Source organism: Mesoplodon densirostris, chromosome 7 (genome assembly GCF_025265405.1).
Source record: "Mesoplodon densirostris isolate mMesDen1 chromosome 7, mMesDen1 primary haplotype, whole genome shotgun sequence".
NCBI classification, from domain to species: Eukaryota; Metazoa; Chordata; class Mammalia; order Artiodactyla; family Ziphiidae; genus Mesoplodon; species Mesoplodon densirostris.
This window is the reverse complement of record NC_082667.1, coordinates 108,390,716-108,414,902: the sequence shown is the minus strand read 5'-3', so window position 1 is coordinate 108,414,902 and position 24,187 is coordinate 108,390,716.

Here is a 24,187-nt window from a genome sequence, read left to right as displayed (position 1 = left end):
GTGGCCGTGTGCATATGTTGTTTTGTTTTTGTGGAGGTGTATGTCTTCTGTTCCTTTCTCTGTTTCTTTTCCTTCTGTCATTCTCATCATGCATATGTTATAGCTTTTGTAATTGTCTCCCCATAGTTCTTGGCTATTCTGTTTTTTTTTTTCTTTTTAATTCTTTGTCTTTCAGTTTGGGAAGTTTCTAGTGAGATATATTCAAGCTCACTGATTCTTTCCTCAGCTGTGTCCAATCTACTGAGGAGCCCATCAAAGGCATTCTTCATTTCTGTTACTGTGTTTTTTATTTCTGGCATATCCTTTTGATTCTTTATTAGAGTTTCCATCTCTCTGCTTACACAGCCCATCTGTTCTTGCATGTGGTCCACTTTTTCCTTTAGAGCTCTTAGCACATTAATCATAGTTATTTTAAATTCCTGGTCTGATAATTCCAAAATCTACCATATCTAAGTCTCGTTCTGCTGCTTGCTCTGTCTTTTCAGACTGTATGGTTTGCCTTTTAGCATTTTTTTTTTTGGTTGAAAATTGGGCATACTCTACCAAATAAAAGAAACTGAGATAAACAGGCCATTAGTATGAGGTTTTATGTTTATCTGGCTAGGAGTTAGGCTGTGTTTACTGTTTGCTGTGGCTGCAGGTGTCAGAAGCTAAAATTTTCCCCCTGGTATCCTTCTATTTTTGTCTCCTCTGCTGTCTTTGGTTTTCCCTAGAGACTTCTTCTTAAACAATATCTGAGACTTGCAGTTCTTCCAGTTATATTCCCCTGATATTATATGGGAACCCTATTTTTGGGGTGGCGAGGGTGTGGGAGGGAGAGAGGGGAAATGTTCTATAATCCTATGATCAGGTCTCAATCTTTTAGAGAGTCTTTGCCCAAGGCTGTGACCTTCACAAGTGCTTCTCAGTTTATTTCCCGCCTCCTACCTTTAGGTGGGACAGGAAGGTCAGAGGAGGCTGAATTTGGGCACTTCCCTTCCCTCATGTCAATTAGGCCCTGACAAAATATTTTTCTTGAGGGCAGACCTTTGCTAAGGAAAAAGGAAAGCTTTGGGTGTATTTTAAATAGTTAATGTACCCCTCCCCTTGCCCCTCTGGCTCCTGGAAATACAAGGGGATTATTCTCAGTTCTTTACCCTCAGAACCAATAAGCCTCCTGGAGATAAAACTCAGGAAACTGTAGGCCCCCTTATTGATGGTCCCCAAGACTTTTTCTCAAACTAGTGCACATTCAGTCCCCAGCAATTAGTCAATTACCTTTGTTTTCCTACTGATTTCCTACCAGTTGCTGGCTCCAGCACTGGTTTCTGCTCCCTGGGCCTGTGGTTCTCCATGTTTTCCTGTTCAATTTTCAGGCCAGTGGTTTCCCCTTTGACCTCAGTTCTCTGATGGACCTAAGAAGAGTTGTTGATTTTCAGTTTGTTCAGCATTTTTTTCTCATCATGGGGGTGAAAGTGATCATTTTCAAGCTTATTACATGTCAAACTGGGAACCAGAAGTTCATATAAATCCTGTAGGTGTATGTTTTCCAGTTTTATTGAGATCTAATTGGCATATGGTATCACATTAAGGTATACAGCATAATGATTTGATAGATGAATACTTTTAGAAATGGTTACCACAGTAAGTTTAGCTAACATCCATCACCTCACATAATGATTCTTAAGGTGTATCTTAAGGGTAAAACACTGGAAGTGGTATTACAGAGTCAAAGGGTTAAGATGTATGCAATTTTGTTTGATATTGTGAGTTCCTCCTCCACTGGATTGTACTGTTTTGCACTTGCACCAGCTAAGTGTGAGATTGTTGGTTTCCCAACAGCCTTGCTAACAGAATGTTGTCAAGCTTTTAACTTCTTGGCAATCTGATGGTGAGAAAGGATGTCTTGATTTAGTTTTATTTTGCATTTCTCTTATTATGAGTGAAGCTGAGCATTTTTTTCATATTTAAAGGACATTTGTATATCTTTTCTGGTGAACTATCTGCTTATGCTTTTTGATCCATCTCCCACATTTTAAAAAATAGAGTTTTTACATGTTAGGAAGATTAGTCGTTTATACATGATATATTTTGCAATTGTTTTTAATAGTTGATAATTTGTTTATTGATTTTTCTTTTTCATTTTGGTCATGCAAAAATTTTTTTATGTAGTAGTTGAATTTATCCTTATTTTATATGGATTCTGAGTTATAGTGTAGAAAGTCTTTCTCAACTTTTAGGTTATAAAGGAATTCACCCATATTTTCTTTTAGTTCTTCAATAGTTTAATTTTAGATCTTTGATCCATTTAGAGTTTATTTTGGTATATAATTTCAGGAATGAATACTAGTTGTCCCATTACCATCTATTAAAAAATCATTTTTATCCCAGTCATTTGAGATGCAATCTTTTTTATACAGTTAGTTTCTAGATGGACTTGGGTCTATTTCTTGATTTGCTATTTATTTCCACTGGTCTGTCTACTATGTGATCATTTCCATAATGTTTTCATTACCATGGCTTTGTGGTATGTTCTAGTTTCTGGTATGGCTGGCCTCTTCTCAGTTTTCTTGTTTTCAGAGTTTTTCACATATATATGAAGTGACCAAGTTGGATGCAAGTTCTCTAATTCCAGAAAATAAAAATTTAATGATATTTTTATTGGGATCATCTTAAATATATGCTAATGTGGGAGAACTGGTATTTCTAATGCTGTTGAGTCATTAAATCTTTATTAGTTTTCTTATGACTATTGTAAAAGATTATCACAAATTAAGTGACTTAAAACAATACAAATTTATCATCCTACAATTCTGCATGTCAGAAGTCCAAGGTCAGTCTCACTGGGCTAAAATCAAGATGTCAGTAATGTTGTGTTAGTTCTGGAGACTTAGGGGAGAATCTGTTTCTTTGCCTTTCTATCTTCTTTGGCTTGTGGCCTTCCTCCATCCTCAAAGCCAGCAGTATAGCAGCTTTAAATCCCACATCCCTCTACCTTTATGTTCAAATTGTCTTCTCTGACTCTGATCCCCCACCTCCCTCTTAGAAGGATGCTTGTGATTATGTTGGATCCATCCAGATAATCCAGGATAATCTCCCCATCTCTATATCTTTAATGTAATTATACCTGCAAAGTCCCTTTTGTCATATAAGGTAACACATCACAAGCTCTGGGAATTAGCACATGGACATCTTTGGGGGACAATTATTCTATCTACCACACTATCCAAGGAAAAGTGATGTCTCCATTGTTCAAGTCTATTTTTGTGATTTCAGGACTCTTTTCAAGTTTTCTTTATACGAGTTTTGCACACTTGTGTTAGGCCTAGTTCCTGATTTTTTCCATTGCTTTTGTAAACTGAGTATTCTCCTTCATTATATATTTGAATTAATTATTGATTGGATACATGAATGCTATTGATATGTATTTTAATTCAATATCCTGGTATCTTACTGAAGTATTTTATTTTTTGTATTGTTTGTCCTTTGACATACACTTTCAGGTAATTATCAAATGAATATAGATAGATACACTTCTTTTCTAATTCATAGATGTCAAAAGATTTTCTCTTATCTGATTGCATTGCTTAATGCCTCCAATACATAGTGGGCTACCTTGCCTTCATCCTGACTTTTGAGGGAATACCTCTGATGTTTCCACACTGAATAAAAATCTAGTTTCAGGACTGAGATATGCATTTTTTATTTTTCTAAGAAAGTATTCATCAATCCTTACCAGGATTATGTTTGGGATTTTTATCTAAGGCATTTGCAGTTTCTTTAGAGAAAATCACATTCATTTTCTATTTGCCTCTATTAATATGTTAAATTATATAGATTTCTTAATATTGATTTATCCTTGCCTTACTGGAATAAATCCTATTTAGTCATGATATATTCTCTCTATTTTTAATGTGATCTTTAATTCTGTTTGCTTTTATTTAGGCTTTTTTACATCAATATTTAGAAGCGACATTGGTTTGTAATTTTGTGAGGGCACCATTTTTACCAGGTTTTGGTAGAAATGTTATATTTGCTTTATAAAAAGAATTTGGGTGTTGCCTTATTTCATTCAGGCTAATATAACAAGATACCATAGACTGAATGGATGGCTTATAAACAACAGAAATTTTTTCTCACAGTTCTGGAGGCTTGGAAGATCAAGATGAGGTGTTGGCAGATTCATTGTCTGGTGAAGGCCTGCTTCCTTGTTCATAGATGGCCGTCTTCTTGCTACATCCTCACATGGCAGAAAAGGGGAAAAGGGAACTCTCTGTGGTCTCTTTTATAAGGGCACTAATCCCATTTGTGAGGGTTCCACCCTCATGACTTAATCACCTCCCAGTAGCCCCACTTCCTAATACCATCACTTATGGGTTAGGATTTCAACATATGAATTCTGGGAAGACACAAACATTCAGTTTATGCAGATGTTCTTTCTTTTTCTGTGCTCTGAAACAGTTTAGGTGGCATTCAGGTTTTCTGATCTTTGGATGCTTGGTAGAGTTCACCTGTAAAATCATCTGGGCTTGACCTTTCTTTTGTACTATAGTTCTAGGACAGCTTTCTTTGTTTCTTTATGGAAAGTGGTTTATGTAAACTTTCTATTTTCACTGAGGTCAAATTTTGTACATTGCATTGTCCTGCAAATTTATCCATTTAACTTTTTAGTTTATTTGCATAATTATGTTAAGTAGTGTCTCATTTTTACTTCCTCTATTTCAATGGTTATGTCCACATTTTAATCATTAATTTTTATACTTGTGTTTTATTCCTTTTTATTGATTAGATTAGGTAGTAGCTTGTGCATTACATTGATTTTTTTTTTCAAGCAAGAAACATTTTCATTTATTTATTACTTTTTCTGTTTTCTACCTCAATAATTTCTGGTTTTATTATTACCATTTCCATCCTTCTGCATTATTTTTGTTTAATTTTTTGTTCTTTTTCTTGCCATTTGATTTGGAAATTTCATTCATTTATTTTCAGTCTTGATTTTTTTAAAAATTAATTTAATTAGGACATACAAAGTAGAAAAATTTTACATGACTGAATTTTAAAAGTGGACAAACCCTGGTAACCACTACCTAGATCAAGATCTAGGCTATTACTAGCACTCCAGAAGCATCCAGCATATTGTTTGGTAGCCAATATCTCTCCAATTCTGCTTCTGTCTCTATAAATTAGTTTTGTTTACTTTTGAACTTTACATAAATGGACTGATATAATTTGTACTCTTTTATGTCTGGCCTTTTTGCTCAAAATGTATGTCTCAGAGATGACTGCTTTTAGCTATGCATTGTGACTGTAATATATTACCTTTCATGAATATACTACCCTTTATTTCGGTATTCTACAGTTGATAGATATTTGTATTGCTTCCAGTGTCAGTCTATTGTAAGTAAAGCTACTATAAATATGCTATTTCATGTCAATGTGTGTACATATGCATACATTTCTGTTGGGTACATACATATCAGGAGTCTAATTTCTAGGTCAGGTTTAGTAGATACTGATTACAGTACATAATTTTTCAAAGTAGTTGTACAATTTACACACCCATCTTCAGTGTACACAATTTTAATTTACTGCCCAGTCTCTCCAACATTTTGTACTGTTAGTTTTTAAATTTTAGGCATTCTGAAGCATTTATATGGGTAGTTTATTGCTGTTGTGCCTCTCTTCATATGCATATTGGTCATTTGGATATATATATATATATTTGCAAATGTTTGTTAAGACTTTTCTCATTAAAAAAATAGATTGTTATGTCCTTTTCTCATTGATTTAACATTTTTCTCTATGTGATATTTTTCCTTTCTTTTTTTTTTTTTTGTAACTCTTTTGGTATTTAGGAAGTCTCATTTTATTTGTTCTAGAACTTACCTTTATACCAATAACTTTTAATACCTAAAGTTCCCCTTTTTCTTACACAGGCTACTACTGCTGAGTTTATAAGACTTAAATAATATCCTCTGTCTCCTACTTACTGTCTGTGTGTCAATCAATGAGTTTATTCTGTTTCCCTCATTTTCTTTTCCCTCTCTCCCCATTTTAGTTGTTTGGTTTCTTCTTTTTCAGAACCTATAACATTTACGTACTATTCTTCCACTCTTGTCTTAATCATCATTTTAGCCTCAGTTCTATGCTTAAATATATTCAATGTTCATCATCAGTCATTTTGTCCAGGATTCTCTAGTCATCTATTTGTTGGATGAAGATTGTCCTGAATAGACTTCTCACAAGGCTTATGAGTATAATATTTTTTGTTCCTTGTAAGCTTAAGATAGGTTTTCCAATACTATTAATAGCATGTATCTCAGAGTTGATTGCTATAGATCAGTATTCCCAGGTACATGTTCTTAGATATTATTTCTTCAAATATTTCTTTTTCTCTCTTTTATCCTTCCTTTCCTTCTGATAGTCCATTTACACGTTAGACTATTGACATTGCTCCACTGATCTCAAATGCCTTTTTGTTCTTCTCCCCTCCACTCTTTTTTCTTTTCTTTTTTTTTTGTCTTTATATTTCAATTTGGATAGTTTCTTTTAACTTGTCTTCTAGTTCACCAATCCTTTCCTTGTTTGTGTCCATTCTTCTGTTAAGCCCATTTAATCAACCCATTTTTAATATTGTTTTTCATTTCTAGCATTTTAATTTCATTCTAGTTTATAGTTTCCATGCTTCTACTGAAATGTTCCATCTTTTCATCCACCTTCTCCATCTTTTACACTAGATTTGTTAGCATTTTTAACAGAGTTATTTTAATGTCCCTCTCTGTCCTCTGGATCATCTCTATGTCTGCTTCCATGACTACTATTTACTCTCTTAACCATGGGTATCCTTTTTTCTTTTTGTGAGTTTTTAAATTTTTTTCTGGACATTTTGCATGAAAGCAAAGTAGAGACTGACAAATAATGTTTGACTTCAGGGAGTGGCATGCCCTGTTTTACATCAGGCCACCAGATCTGTAGTTGGACTGGGTCTGGTCTTTGTTGTGGTTTTAGTTTGATTCAATTTATCACTGACTGCACATATTTTGAGGATGAAATTAGGACATATTCTTCAGTAGTCCCTGAGCTCTGAGAACTAATAAAAGCTTTCTGAACTATGCAAGATCTCTCCTTGGTTTACAGCCCAGTGGTCTGTCTTTTGGGTCTCTGAGGTGTTCTCTTTCCTCCTGAGTCTAGCCCTCCTTTTTCTGAGCCTGGGAATATCTTTATCAGTCTTGTTGTTCTACACCTGGGTCTTCTTAGGGCAGCATCACAACCCTCTGCAAAGACCTGGAATTAATGAAGGGATTTCTTTCAGAAATTCTGCCTCTCGCCTAGTCTTTGGCGGTTGAAAACCTTAAGTGCCTTGGGCTCTTTTTTGTTTATTTGTTTTTTCTCCTCTGTTCCAATCTCCCTTAGGTTAAAGTCTGGAGTATCTAAGATGCTGATGGTTTCAGCTCTTCTCTTTGCCATCAGCCTGAGAGCCTAGAATGTTTTTGTTGCCTTTATCTCAGCTCTTTTATTCTATCCCTCCCTCTGATTTCAAATGGCATATGCCTTGCATTTGGTGATGGTCTCATCTGTCTCATGGTGGATCGCACTCAGCTCTCCTTTGCCCCCTTATTTTTGGCATACTATCCACAAATGCTTTGCAAAACCCCATAAAAATTGGAGTTGGGGTGGGGGGTGGCTTGCTCTGTGGCTATGGTTCTTCAGGACTCCACTCTACCATGCTTGTCCACACATGGGCTTAACAAGTTCTTTAGACTTTCCTTCAAAGTTCTCCTTACCCCACCATTGTGGATTTCTCTGCCTCCCGAAGTTTCACCAGGGATGAGATTAAGAGCAAATCTCTTCTTTTCTATAAAAGATTCTTAATATTCTGGAGTTTATTTCATTTGAGTTTCTCTGTGTTCTCCTCTGATGGACTTTTTAAATCTATGGTTTCGTACATTACCTGGGCTGTTTTGGTGGTTAGGCTGAAAGGGAGGCTCCTGCAAAAGTGTATATCCAAACCAGAAGTGGAATTAAATTTTTTAAAATATTTTTTGGTTTCTAGTGTAAGAAAATTATTTTCAAATATTCAAGCCAAAAAAACTTCTTGGAAGTCATATTAAAGTGATTTAAATTTAAATAAAACATAGATTCTAGGATGTAGAGTGAACACATCTATTCTAATCTTCTAATCTAAATTTTAAATGAACTAAAACCAAATTTAAAATGATTCTGAGGGAATAAAACAATGAATAATCACCCCCCCACACACACAACTACCAGCATCACACACATGAAAGAATAAAACAGAGAGTTGGAGATGAGCCATTAACCAGAGAAAGAGCTCAACAAACTTCTGGAAGATGGAAAGCCACCCCCCCAATCCTGCCCCCAACAAGTCATGACTGAAAAGCAGTGGAGGGGAGAAGATGAGCTGAGAAAAATCTACCCAAGTGACTGCTTTTGAGAAGGGAGTGTGTCTGCCATTCAGTGCCCCAGAGTCTTAGGACTGAGCCTAGGCAAGCAGCAGGAGAGTTGAGGTGTGTATATGGAATAGTTTACGCATCTTGTCCCATCCTTCCTTCACCTTCACCTGCTCAAGAGAAGACTGCAGCAGGCCAAGAAAAAAAATCATACGGTTCTTTTCTAAAGAACACTCCAGAAAGAACTAGGGAAGCTGGTATAGGTTTTGGTGCTCTAGAGCAAAGCTCTCCACCTTGCAGTATTGAAGGTCTCAAAGATAAGTTTCAATCAATATCTTTAGGTTGAAGGTCACCAGTCCAATAAGCCCAGCTCAGATGCTTCCAGTCTTCTTCTTGCCACAGTTTAAATATGAATGAGAAACCAAGTGTCCTGGTGATCTATTGCTGCCTGAAGAACCACTCCAGAATTCAGTGGCTTAAAATAACAACTTATTATTATCTCACATGGTTCTCTAGGTTTTCTGAGCTCACCTAGGTGGTTCTCCCTTGGAATCTCTCATACAGTTAGAATCAGGTGGCTGCTGGGCAGTGAGTCATCTAATGCTCCATTGGGCTGAGTGTCCGAGATGGCTTCCTACTTACATGCCTGGTGCTTAACTTCTCCTTGGCCTTTCTGTGTGTATGTGTGTGTGTGTGGCTTGGTCTTCTCACAGCATGGCAGTCTCAGGGTAATCACACTTATTACCTGGAGGCTGATTTCCAAGAGAAAGAAAGCAAAAGGTGCGGAGCCAGTTAAGGGCATACTCAGAACTGTCACTTCAGCCTTACTCTATTGGTCAAAGCAATCACAGAGTCTTCCCAGATCCAGATTGATGGGGGAGTGTATTATGTTGTAGAAAATCATGTGGGTTGTAAGATATTATTGCAGCCATCTTTTGAAAATAGAGTCTACCACATTAATTATTACAAGCCCTTGAGAAAAACCTGCAACTTAAGGAAGATGAAGAAAAATAAGTAGAAAATTAAAGATCTTGGAGAACATAAAGATTCTTCAAAAGGTAGGAAAGTCTCTATGAAACAAAACAAAATGATCAGAGCTTCAAAACTTATTAGTGCCTCTCAGAGAAAGTCAAGGCAATATTACATCCATAGTAAAAGGAATTGGGTGTTATGAGACAGGATGATCAGAAAATAAGAAAGAGCTCTTGAAATGCAAAAGTGAGTGCTGAAATTAAAAGAAAAAGAATGGTTGACCTGGGCTGCATTTGCTTGTATGCATTGAAAAACAGACAGATAAACAAACAACCACATCTCAAGAGAGATGTGTGGAAACAGAGCTTTCTTTTTTTCTTCTTGATGAGTTTGTCTACACTTGTGAGAGAGGAGAGAGGAACAAAGGTACATTTTGGTATGTATGTCAGGATTTTGGTATGAAAAACCTGAGTTAAATGACCCTGTATTTCCAGCGAATTCACGTTACATTTTAAGGGCCCTTCTTGACTGGAGTTCTGGGCAGCTGGTGGCTTGGTTGGCCCAGGCCTTATTTGATGCCACTCCCATTCTTTCCATCCCCAGAGCCTGTTGAATTAGGGAAACCCTCCTCAATGGTCTCCTCCATCCCCTCCCAAAATCTGTATCCATATGAAACCAGACCAACATAAACAGCAACAGCTAACTGCCCTGAGCAGGGTTAAGTCATAGGATAGCCGTGCACAGCCTTTGAGGTCTCAGTAAAGGGTGAAGGGCAGTCTAACACCTGGGCATTGCTGGCAACAAGGAGGGCAGCTTTAGGCTGAGTATAAAATGTACACTTTGGGGGACACATGAGGGAGGCACCACCGCATTCTCCCTTTTGACATTTTCCCGGATATTACTCAGCCACTTATGGAGAATGTTATTAGTTTCCTGAAGCTTCTGTCACAAATTAGCACACATTTGGTGGTTTAAAACAACAGAAATTATTCTCTCACAGTTCTTGAGACCAGAAGATAGAAAACAAGCATTGACAGGGCCTCATTTCCTCTGGGGGCTCGAGGGGAGAATCCTTCCTTGGCTCTAGCAATTTCTGGTAGCCGTCGGCATTCCTTAGCTTGTGGCTGCATCACACCAATCTCTGCCTTCATCTTCCTATCACTTTCTCCTCTGTGTCTTCTCTTCTCTTGTCTGCATCCTGTCTCCTTCTGCCTTTCACTTCTAAGGACACTTGTCTTTGGATTTAGGACCCATTTGGATCATCCTGGATGGTTTCTTCATCTCAAGATCTTTAGCTTAAATTATATCTGCAAACACCCCTTTCCAAATAAGGTAACATTCAACCTTTTAACCTGTAAGATAATATCCACAGGTTGCAGTGATTAGGATATGGACATATCTTTTTCAAGTCACTATTTAACTCATTACAGAGAAGTTCCTTGAAGCATGGGGACTGAAATATTCACACCAATTCCTTACACAATTCCTGCTGACTGTGTCCTGCTGAGCTTATTTGATTGTAACTGCCTGGGTTTCCTATATGCAATCTTGTGCCTCCATCTTGTGAGCTCTTCTTAGAATTTAAAGTACCAGGGAGGGAGAGCTAGTGAGGGGTTTAAATGCCCCAGATCAGGCCAGAGGGCAAAATTTTGACATCACAAAATGAGCAGTCCTCTCCAAAGGACTATGTCCCTTCCACATTGTGCCAGTACAAGATGGCTAAAGTTTGGCTCCCAAGGCACTCCTTAGCAGGCTGAATCTCAGATGAGAACTACTCCACTTAGCAAAGAGGATTAATGCTTCCTAACCAAAGGTAATTTATTCAATTGTATGCAAAAGAGGTGGTAAGAATGGCATGTATAAAGCATGCTTACTTTTGTCTATTTTATCATATGTTTAATTCCTATAAAAACACCAGTAACTCTGTTGAGTACCTTTCAGAGAACTTGACCACTTCCAGAATGAATTGGATTGTGTTAATTAAATACACTTGACTTTGATGAAACTGAAACCTGATAGGCTTTCAAGGAAATGAGGCTTAGCAAGCTTTAGTGAATTTTAATAGATAGTGGATAGGATTAAATACAAGATCAGGCAGCTCTGGTTTTCATCAATTGGAATGGCAAGAAGACACCAGTCACTCCTGCCCATCTGGAATTTACCTTTTAAGGGCTCATATGGCTAGGCAGAGAGTATGTCTAGGGCACCCTAAATGTTCTGTCCATCATCCTAGCCAAGAAAGTTTGATTCTACCATATTTAGAACTGATAACTAATAGTAAAGATCAAAGAATCAGATTTTTATATCTTAACACGATGGGCCATGAGGGTAACAAAGTGAGATGAAACTGAACAGGAAAATCTATAGAGTCTTCAATTCAAAAAGTGTATTGCACAATTGTGGGGTTGGGGACATCTGGCTCTGCAGAATTCATGTGAAAACTGGAGATTCAGAATAAACACAATCTCAATTTAGCCAAGAATAATGGAGTTGCCTAAAATATTGACTTTGCCTTAGGTTGTATTAACAGAAGAATTTGCACCCAGAGTGTGGGCCAGTCACTGATAGGACCAAGTTGGGGGCACCTTACTTGTTAGGTTTACATATTTCAGGATGATCACAGGCAACTAGAAAATACCCCAAGTAGAGTAACCAGCATAGGGAGGGGCCTGGAAACCATAGAATATTAGGACTAGTTGAAAGAACTGGAATATTTTTCTTGGAAAAAATTACATACTTTAGGGCTTCCCTGGTGGCGCAGTGGTTGAGAGTCTGCCTGCCGATGCAGGGGACACGGGTTCGTGCCCCGATCCCGGAAGATCCCACATGCCGCGGAGCGGCTGGGCCCGCGAGCCATGGGCGCGGAGCCTGTGTGTCCAGAGCCTGTGCTCCACAACGGGAGAGGCCACAGCAGTGAGAGGCCCGCGTACAGCAAAAAAAAAAAAAAAAAAAAAAAAAAAAATTACATACTTTAGGAATGATGTAATAATAATTTTCAAATATCTAAAGAAATGCCATGGGGAACAAGGACTAAATGTATTCTCTCTTACTTCAGAAGTTAGATATAAGAAATCACAGTGTATTCCTTATATCTTCTTTTTTTTTTTTTTTTTTTTTTTTTGCGGTATGCGGGCCTCTCACTGTTGTGGCCTCCCCCGTTGCGGAGCACAGGCTCCGGACGCACAGGCTCCGGACGCGCAGGCTCAGCGGCCATGGCTCACGGGCCCAGCCGCTCTGCGGCATATGGGATCCTCCCAGACCGGGGCACGAACCTGTATCCCCTGCATCGGCAGGCGGACTCTCAACCACTTGCGCCACCAGGGAGGCCCTCCTTATATCTTCTTTTGATGCAGATAAAAGAAAGTGAGTTTGAATTAGTTTAGGCAAAATGGGGAATTTGTTGTCTCACATAATGATGGCATCAGGAATGCCCAAACCTAATAACTTAAATCCCTAAAGGTCTTTCTCACTCCATTTATCATTTCTACTTCTTTCTGTGTCATCTTTTCTTTCTAATCACTAACAGCATTTTCCTTGAGGATGTGGCCACCTGCAGTTTCTAAGATCCCATCATCCTAGGTTTACCACCATAGAGGAAGGAAGTTCTTCTCCCAGTTCTTGTGTGAAAAAAAATTCCAAGAAAGAGCTCTGATTGGCTTGCCTTAGACCACATGTCCACCTCCTGTGGAGTCACTCTGGTCTGGGGCTGATACAGTGGCTTAGACAGACCAAGAGCCCACTCTCTGTGGGCTCATGTCAGAAAATGGCCACCCCCATTCAGGCCCCAGGTCCTAGGAGGAGGGGGATGCAATTGACCAGAAGAAAAAAGGGAGGCGTGCTGGGAGAGTAATAGTTCTCCACTACTTAGAAAATTGGTCTATGTAAGATACGGAGAAGACTATTTTAAGAGTTAGAAGTTTCCAGATATTTAGCCCAGGGCAGTCCTTAAAGTAACCACTCATGATTCTACAAAAGAGCCAGTAACAGAGCACGAGGGACCCTGAAGGAAGATGCCCAGCATCATCCGTTTATCTGCCTCTTTGTCTCACCATCTCAATCATCCTCTTGAATCTCAACAGTTACAACCCAGAGCCTCTAGACAGTGACTCTGCCTCATGGTTCTGGTAACATTCACAGATTACCTTGTTGAATAGCCTTTCAGGTGAGAACCAGTCACCAGCCCTTGTCCTCATCCCTCCTTAAACTCCTCACCACCCCTGCAAGTCTTCAGCTTAGTGGAAGGGTATTGGGTAGTTTCTCCACATGCATGTTCTGGTCAGTGCTCAGTGGTAGACTGGAAGGGGACCCCTACAGTTGTCTGGGGAGCTCTCAGTGCCACTGTCTCCTCTCTGCTACTCTGCCCTTGAACTCTAGCTGCCTTGGCCTCCCCAGACTCTAAGCTCTACCTCCTCAACTCAGGAAGGCCTCTGGGATCCCCTTGGGATGTCTCTCACCCACCCGCCCACCCCCCGCCCACCATGCTATGGGCTACATCTCAGGCAGGAAGCTGGAGCAATCCTAAGACCCACCTGATTTTTTTCCCATCTCTAAGGGATCACTGTCTTTCCTTGTCTGATGTCTATTGTCTGGAAAACTGTTGTTTCATATATTTAGTTGTTTTTAATATTTGTTTCAGATGGGAGGGTAAATCCAATCCTGTTATGTCATCTTAGCCAGAGTGAAATTCCATACCCAAAGGTTTACTATGTTTAAAAATATTATTGAAACGGGTTAGGTCTTCCCACAGTCTCCTGCATCTCTTGAGCTCTCTGTTAAAAGTCAGAAGAAATTAGGATTTGTTTTGCCCTTCAGTACCAGTTGGTAGACGCCATGGGATTGTATTCTCTCCAAATAAACGAAAGTTTCCATTCAACTGACCACTTTATCTTTTCTTTACTCCTGCTTCTCTCATTCCAAATCAATGCTTTTAAATGAGCAGTGTTTACATATATTCATTACCTACTTTATTCATTAAAGCTCAAAGGATGAACAGTAAATTGTTTCTCAAAAAAGCCTAGAGTTATAAGAAAATGTCAGTTTTTATCAGAATAAAAATAAAATGTGTTTAGAGCCTCAAACAGTGGAGAAATGGTCGTTATTTACTGAGAAAATTGTAATTGTGAGGACCAGAGTTCCTTTAATGGCAAAGAAAAAATGACATCAGCAGTGGGAGGGACCCTGGAGGGAAGAACTGTGTCCTTTATTGCATTCTTTCCTTCCTCCTTTATTCCATATGTACTTGAACAGGGCTTGGCTAAAACTTTCTCTTAAAAATGGCCAATACTTGAATATACAAGATAGCTATGTTAAAAATTGGTAATACATTGCTATCACCTTATAATCATATCAATTTCTTAACATCATCTAATAAGCTAAGTTTTTAAACAACTTTTATACTTTCAATAATTTGAACTATACTTTGAATCAGGGGCCTGCTTTCCTCCTGTGTAGATAAGAAACTTTTGTAATTAGCACATCCATTATTTGTATGTAAATGACTATTTCTAAAGTAACAGTGAATGGTTCATTAACTTAAATAGTCCCCTCATAAATTTGTTTGAACCTCCCTGTTACTTTTTAAAAAAATAGCCCTTATAAAAGTAAATTTCAGCTTAGGCCACTGATGACTTATCATAAATTCTAAGTGAGTAAGGTGCAAATTAATGAGGCTTTACTATAAATTCATACAGGGCCATAGTAGCTGACTGTCCCGAGAGAGAGCAGATGTGCGGTTGACAGGAGGGCCCCTGAGAAATTGTATTTATTGAGGTTTTACATGTGCCAGGCACTTAGCTAAGTGCTTTACATGCATGATCTCATTTAATGCTCCCAACTACACAATGATTTAGGTGATGCTACCCATTTCAGATGATAACACAAAGGCTCAAAACAATTTGATAATCCAACCAAGACACACTTGTAAGACGTAGCCACACAGAGAGTGCAGCTCAGATCTGCCTGGGGGCGAAGTTCCTGCTCTTCACCACAGGGCATGGGGCATGTCTGGGGGCACCCAGGGCTGCCCTCCATGCTTCTCCACATACGCTGGCGATGCCTTCTGCTCTCTCTGCCTTCCCCCACTTCTTGGCAGCCCTCCCACACTCCCCATCCATCCCTCAGCCTTTTGAGTCTTAGTCTCTTGGGGCTTATTCAAGCCCATTGCCAAAATGGAGAGTCTAAATCAGCCAAGGTTATTGACTGTTGAAGGCCATGGAAAGTGTTATGTCTTTTGTGAAAATGGCAGTTAAGTTTCTAACTAACAACAATGGAGGATATTGGAGATGGTTTGAAAAGGGGTTTTGTTGGCTGATTTATAACCAACTTTTGAAATAAAATTTAATAAACCTAGGAAGATATATGAGCCTTCCAGGGTTTGTTATATGAATTGTTTGTAACCATTTTTCCCCACAGAGCCTCATATCAATTTCTTTTATATATTTCATGTATTCTTAGAAAATGAGCTCTACGAATCAGAGTTCCTGTCTAAACTCTTTTGTCTCTTGTTTTTGGACAAATGCTGATCACGTCATTATAGGGAGGATTCCTTCCTGTAGAAGGAGAGGAACGTGATGGTGCTCAGGAGACTTGGATTCTGACCCACCTGCCTTTCCTGCCTTGATGAGTGGCTATGAACATAACACATCCTTCTTTGAAATGTAACCATAATCTGCCCCCCTCTCCCCCATCTCACTCACCTCCCACCCTTATCAACACACTTCAGCAGTAGAGAGGGTGACATTTATGATAAAAACTCTCCAGAAAGTGGGCATAGAGGGAAACTACCTCAACATAATAAAGGCTATATATGACAAACCCACAGCAAACATCATTCTCAACAGTGAAAAACTGAAAGCATTTCCTCCAAGATCTGGAACAAGACATGGATGACCACTCTCGCCACTGTTATTCAACATAGTTTTGGAAGTCCTAGCCACAGCAATCAGAGAAGAAAAAGAAATAAAAGGAATACAAATTGGAAAATAAGTAAAAGTGTCACTGTTTGCAAATGACATGATAGTATACATAGAAAATCCTAAAGATGCTACCAGAAAACTACTAGAGCTAATCAGTAAATCTGGTAAAGTTGCAGGGTACAAAATTAATGCACAGATATCACTTGCATTCCTATACACTAACAACAAAAGATCAGAAAGAGAAATTAAGGAAACAATATCATTCACCATTGCAACAAAAAGAATAAAATACCTAGGAATAAATCTACCTAAGGAGGTAAAAGACCTGTACTCAGAAAACTATAAGACACTGATGAAAGAAATCAAAGATGACACAAATAGATGGAGAGCTATACCATGTTCTTGGATTGGAAGAATCAATACTGTGAAAATGACAATACTACCCAAAGCAATCTACAGATTCAATGCAATCCTTATTAAATTACCAATGGCATTTTTTACAGAACTAGAACAAAATATCTTAAAATCTGTATGGAGACACAAAAGACCCCAAAGAGCCAAAGCAATTTTGAGGGAAAAAAAATGGAGCTGGAGGAATCAGGCTCCCTGACTTCAGACTATATTACAAAGCTACAGTAATCAAAACAATATGGTACTGGCACAAAAATGGAAATATAGATCAATGGAACAGGATAGAAAGCCCAGAGATAAACCCACGTACCTATGGTCAACTAATCTATGACAAAGGAGGCAAGGATATACAATGGAGAAAAGACAGTCTCTTCAATAAGTGGTGCTGGGAAAACTGGACAGCTACATGTAAAAGAATGTAATTAGAACACTCCCTAACACCATACACAAAAATAAACTCAAAATGGATTAACGACCTAAATATAAGACCAGATACTATAAAACTCTTAGAGGAAAACATACGAGGAAGACTCTTTGACATAAATCACAGCAAGATCTTTTTTGACCCACCTTGTAGAGTAACGAAAATGAAACAAAAATAAACAAATGGGAACTAATGAAGCTTAAAACCTTTTGCACAGCAACAGAAACCATAAACAGGACTGAAAGACAACACTCAGAATGCAAGAAAATGTTTGCAAAGGAAGCAATGGACAAAGGATTAATCTCCAAAATATACAAACAGCTCATGGAGCTCAATATCATAAAGAACAAACAAGCCAATTAAAAAATAGGCAGGAGACCTAAATAGACATTTCAACAAAGAAGACACACAGATGGCCAAGAGGCACATGAAAAGCTGCTCAACATGACTAATTATTAGAGAAATGCAAATCAAAACTACAATGAGGTATCATCTCACACTGGTTAGAATGAGCATCATCAAAAAATCTATAAACAACAAATGCTGGAGAGGGTGTGGAGAAAAGGGAATCCTCTTGCACTGTTGGTGGGAATGTAAATTGATACAGCCACTATGGAGAACAGTATGGAAGTTCCTTGAAAAACTAAAAATAGAACTACCATATGACCCAGCAATCCCACTACTGGGCATATACCCAGAGAAAATCATAATTCTAAAAGACACACACACTCCAATGTTCATTGCAGCACTATTTACAATAGCCAGGTCATGGAAGCAACCTAAATGCCCATCGACAGACAAATGGATAAAGAAGTTGTGGCACATATATACAATGGAATATTACTGAGCCATAAAAAGGAACGAAATTGGGTCATTTGTAGACGTGGATGGACCTAGAGGCTGTCATACAGAGTGAAGTAAGTCAGAAAGAGAAAAACAAATATCTTATATTAATGCATATATGTGGAATCTAGAATGCATATATGTGGAATCTAGATTCGCATATATGTGGATCTTTGGCTCCACACAGCCAATAACCTCTCACAGAATCTGTCCTGTGTCATTTACTCTTTCACTCTGAAGAGGTTTATTGAGTGACTGCTAAGTGCCAGGCACTCTCATAGCAGTGAACAAGGTATAAAAAAGGTCCTGCCCTAAAGAAGCTTTTACTACACTGGGGAAAAAAAATTCAATAAAGGAGAGATACCATAAAGAAAACAAGAAGAGTACAGAGTCATGGGGTAATTGGGAGGGTATGATTTTATACGGAATGGTCAGGAAAAGTCTAACTTTCTGTGGGGAGGACCCATGTGATACGGAGTATAACTAGTGCAAAGGTCCTGAGGTAGAAATCAAGTTGGCACCAAAAGAAGGACATTGTAGCTATAATATAGTGAAAAGCTGTCCCTTTTAGGTAGGGTTTGTATGCTATCATTAACATATCAAATTTTAACCTAAATGCAGTGGATATTTTAGATACTATTTTAAAAGAGTACTCTTACTGTCTGGTGAATAATAGACTGTCAAAATGACAGTGGTCTTGATTTAGGTGAGAAATGACAGTGGCTGGGATTAGAGGAAAACAGATCCATGGTAGGAATTGGTCAGATTCAGGAAATGTTTTCGAGTTATTGTTGATAGTTCTTACTGGTGGATAATGTGGGAGGGGTAAGGAAAAGAAGAATCACCTGTGATTCTCCATGAAGATACCTAGGCACACAAACAGACAAAACCCCCAAAATGCTGCAGAAAACTAAGACCTAGACCAAATCTCAGCAAACTCTAGGTCAGTCTCTCCTTTCCCTTCCTACCCATACTCATATTTTTCTTTAAGCCATTAACCCCTTCCCCAAGTGACCACATCTTCATCGCTAGGGATCCAGGGACCATCCCCATTTCACAGTGATTGTTTTAAAAGATGCAAGCCAGTCTCTGCATGAATTTCCTCAGACACAGTGATTAACCAATCAGAGTGGTTAACCAAAGGTGGCCAATCAGAGTGAAGTTTAGGACTTTTTTTCCCCCCAATAATTGTAAGAGGTGGTGCTCGTTTTTTATGTGGACGGATTGTGTCTGCTTCGTATCTCGGAAAGCCAGCTCGGTGAAGAAACTGGCATGTGGAGGAGGGCAGAAGAAGAAAAGCACTGAGGCCTGGAGCTGAGCTCTGTTCAAAATGTCCCTGAAATGCTTTGCTGCAGTGTAAGTTGGTTTTGTATTATGTGCAACCTAAATCATCCCAAGCATTACAAGCTACTTGCTGTTTTCATTGGGATGTAAGGACATGGTCTCCTTGAAATAGGACCTGAAAGCCACTGGAAAAGAGCGAGTTTGGGTGAGAGGATTAAATAAGGATATGGACCAAGAAGAAAACAGGCCGAGTTAGGGGTGGATTCCAAGGATACTAGAATTGCAATAGAAGAATTAAAATCCCATTGGAAGCAATGAAGAGCAGATCTGACGTTGTGGAACATTAAAACAGCGATGCTTACTACACACACAAAAAAACTCCTGTCTATTGCAGAGAAAGCTGGAAGAGAATAGGATTGATGTGGAAGAGAGAGAACAGAACTCTGCTGGTGTCTTCAAGGTACAGTCAACGTCAAGTGTAGCAAATTCAATAAACAAGGCAGAATGGAAGAAACCTTTCCAGAAATGAAGAACACTCTGCATAGCAGATCACAAGGGCTCACTTTGTTCCAGGAAGCCATAATGGAAAGTGCACCATGCTGCCACCATAAGTGGCATCAGAGGAAAACAAAACAAAACAGGCCACCACCACTGAGGACAACAACAAGACAGGCGGCTGCCGAGGGATGAAAATCCTGCTGACCTTTGACTTCCTCTCAGCAACACTAAATACGAAAATCAATAGAGAAATTTGTATTTGGATTGCCTGTGTAGAGAATGTGGCTGACTCAAGAATTATATATACTGGTCTGTTGTTGTTTATGTTCTCAGATGTTCAAGGTCTTGTAAATTGCACAAAGTGGGGACAATAGTACTATTAAGTGCCTTATATAGAACTGCAATATCATGTATAGTTATTTTGAATCTTAAAAGATATAATCTGCATAAAGCATTTAGAAGACTGTCTTGCACACCTTTCAGCTCTAAAAATGTTAGCTGTCGGGGCTTCCCTGGTGGCGCAGTGTTTGAGAGTCCGCCTACCGATGCAGGGGATACGGGTTCGTGCCCCAGTCTGGGAAGATTCCACATGCCGCAGAGCGGCTGGGCCCGTGAGCCATGGCTGCTGAGCCTGCACATCCAGAGCCTGTGCTCCACAACGGGAGAGGCCACAGCAGTGAGAGGCCCGCATACCGCAAAAAAAAAAAAAAAAAAAAAAGTTAGCTCTCATTGTAGGTAATAATAATAATAATAATATTCTTCATTGGGAAAACTACTTGAGGATGCACTTCATCTGATTAAGATGGAACAAAAGTGTGAATTCAGGAATAAAGAATTCATTATGCAAAAGAACTTTGTGAGTATCAAAACTACTTAGACATATAATTAAAAGCTATAGGCTAAATAACTCAAATTCATGAAGAAAATGAAAACTATCAATTTTTATAATTATGTCAGAATAACATATATAAACATTTCAAGTTTTCAAGAAGTCTTGGCTAATGGATTGTTTTCTCAGAAATAAAGATTCTCAGTCCAGGACTTTGACCAGTGGATAGTTTCAACTTTCAAGAAACTCATAACCTTTGTGTTATATGAATTGTCCCAGAACATCAAAATAGTTTGATCTCTCTACCTAATTCAGTTTAGGAGGCTACTGAGAGACAACTGTCACAATGTGTGTGGCAGTGTCTTTAGGCTTCATGGGTAGAAATTGAATTGCAGGGCCAAATTTTCGTCCTCTCATGTTTTCTGCCAACCCCCAATTTTATCTGCTCAGAACAAAATAACTGTGAATAACCACATATTTAATAATTTTTCTTTTCTTTTCTTTTTTGTGTCCCTAGCTAATTTCTTTCTTTGTAACTTTTCAAATCCTTCCAATAGAAAACTCAGATCCAGGTTTATATAAACTTTAAATAAGTTGGGGTCTTCAGAGGACATAAACAAGATCTACACATCAAAGAATGGATCCTATACATGAGACAAGAGGGCATGTTTCATATCTGGTGGGAGGGAGTGCACCGTGTTGGAAGGATGCTAAGAAGCTACTGGAATAGTCATGCTTACAAATCATTGCTAGTTTGATCTTTCTGAGTCCAACCTGGGCTCAGTTTGCTACCCAACCAAACTTGGGTCCACTCGCACCCGCGCAGCAAAGCCAATCTATTGACACTGGGTTGTGGTGAACGGAAGTGCAGAGTTTATTGCAGGGCAGCTAGTGCTCAAAACACTGGAATTCTCTGATGGGTTTCAGGGAAGCATTTTTAAAGGCCAGGTGAAGAATGGGGAGTCGCAGGGTATGTGATCATCTCCTGCACAATTCTCTGATTGGTTGATGGTGGGATAACAGGGCATGTCACAGGGGTTAACATTATCCATCCTTAGGCACCAGTAGGTCTGGGGGCTATGTGCTCATGGTCATCAAGTAGTTAATGTCTTCCATTTGGTGGAGGTTTTCACATCTGTAAAACAACTCGGGAAATGTGCATCAGATAGTGTTATCTAGGTACTTCAGAGAAGAGCTAAAGTAGAGGATGTGCAGGGTCCTGCTCAGTTATAGAAAGAGCTTTAGAAGGACAGGTTGTAGGAGAGACTAGAGTGTTCACAATAATGAAGCTGAGAAGGCTGAGTCTGGATTTCAGGCTGATATGAGGAGGCCAAGGAAAGCTAGGGTCTGTCCCGGGAAGGCCCCATAGGGTCCTGCCCAGTTACAAGTTGGTACTCAATTTTCATGGCATGGTGAATGTCTCATGATCAATCAAATTTTCTAAGACTCATACAGCTAGTTCTCACGATTGTTATGTTTTAGTGCAGCATCTCAAGGGTTAATGCTACTGGAGGAATGGATCATCACTGTTGTAACAGCCTAACTAACATGGTGGAGGCAGCAGAGGAGGAAGTAAGACATGCTGGTTTCTAGATGGAAACAGGGAGCTGCAGCTGTATTGTTCCAGACATACAAGTGACCTATTACTAATTCCTTTCTTTCTCCAGCACAATAAACTACAGTTATCAAAATAGCTTGAATATTATTTTTAAAACTCTGACAGAGACTAAAATGCCAAAGATTACTTTCTGCCAGTGTAATACCTTACCCTAGAGAAACGTTTCATCAATAGCAATAGAATTGCTGTTGGAAAAGATGTTCTTGTGGTTTCTTCAACAAAGGTATTAACATTTTCAGTGTTATGCCATTTTTAATGGACTAAACTTGGTTATTTTGTTTTTGCTTACATGTTTTTTCTTTCAAAATGTCCAAAATATTTTAATGTTCAGAAAATAAAACTAACATCAGTGTACCCACTATCCAGAATTTTAAATACTAATACTTTGTATATTTTGCTTCACATTTTAAAATAAAATAAATAGAACAGTACAGATAAAACTAAAGTTTCCTTTTTTCTCATCCCCCTTCCATTCCTCACCCTCCCTTTCAGAGAAAACACCTATCATGAATTTTCTCTGTAACCTTCTGGTTCATGTTTTTATGCTTTTTCTACTTAAAAGTAAATCTATAAAAGATAAATGGAGTATTGTTTTGGGTTTTTAACATCCGTATAAATCTTTTATATTGTGTGTATCTATTTTATGCTTTTTAGATATTTTCATGTCGATACACAGATCAAGCTCATTCTTTTTAGCTATTGTACTGTATTCCACTGTGTGTGACTATATCACAATTTATCCATTCCTCTATTGATGAACACTTTGTTTTTAAAAAAGTTTTTCACTATTACAAGCACTGGTGCGATGACATCCTTGTATGTGTGGGCGACAGTGTCTTTAGGGCTTATGGGCCGAAAATCAATTGCTGTACGATAGAGTGTGTATTTTCTGCTTTACTAGATATTGTCAAATTGTTTTCCAAAATGGTTGTATCAATAAATGCTATCGGCAGCAGTAATCTCAAGACTTCTCCCTGTCTTTGTCTCCTCTGCACCTCTGTCCCCAATGGCTTCTGTTGGCTTGGGGCTTCTACTCTCATGGGCTTTGACTAAACTGCCTTCTCTACTGCTTCATCTTACCTTAAATGGCACTCTTGGAAAAACCAGCCCGACTGGGTCCACTTGTGTTCTTAAAGTGTTTACCACAATTGTAACTCATAAATCATTGTGTGTTTATTTAGTATTTGTCTTCCCATTAGGCCCAAAGCTATATGAGAGCAAGAACCTTTCTGCCTTATTTATTTCTCTACTCCCAACACCCATCATGGTACTTGCTAAATAGTTATTAAAGAAATGAATGCATTCAATGCCCTCTCTCCCAAGAAAGACTCCGACTGTCTTGTCCAGGCATCACTCAATACGAGGTGCCTCTGTTAGGCAGAGTACACTGTTGGATTAAGCACAAGAGTTTGAGAGCCAAGGAGACTTGAATTTGAGTCATGGCTCAGCAGCTAATTAAATGCATATGACATTGGGAGAGTTATTAAAGCTTTCTAAATCACAGTTTTGGTCTTGATAAAAGGAAATTAATAATATTACTTGCTTCACAGGGCTGTTATGAGAACTAAATGATATAGAAAATATAAAGCACTTAAATGGTACCAAACATATATTACACACCAAAAAAAGTCAACTGTAAAGATACAAATAGGCAATATAGAGAGAAAAACCCTGAAGATGAATATGCATATGGAGAGATGCTGAAATTAATTAGTGATCAAAGAAAGAGAAATTATACCTAGTAGAATGGCAAAATGAGGATAATGCCAAGTTTTGGTGGGAAGGGGTGCAGAGCCTTTGTGACTGGCTAGAGGACTATTGAGTGGTGCAGCAGTGTTGACACACTTAAACAAATTACAATCTAGCAAACTCTATGTCCAGCACTTGTGGAAAATAACTGAGACAGATTCTTACACAGATCCATAGGAATGAGGCAGGCTGGGACCCGGGACCTGGGACCCTTTGCTGCAGTGCTTGCACCTGGACAAACGTCTCCTCAAGCAA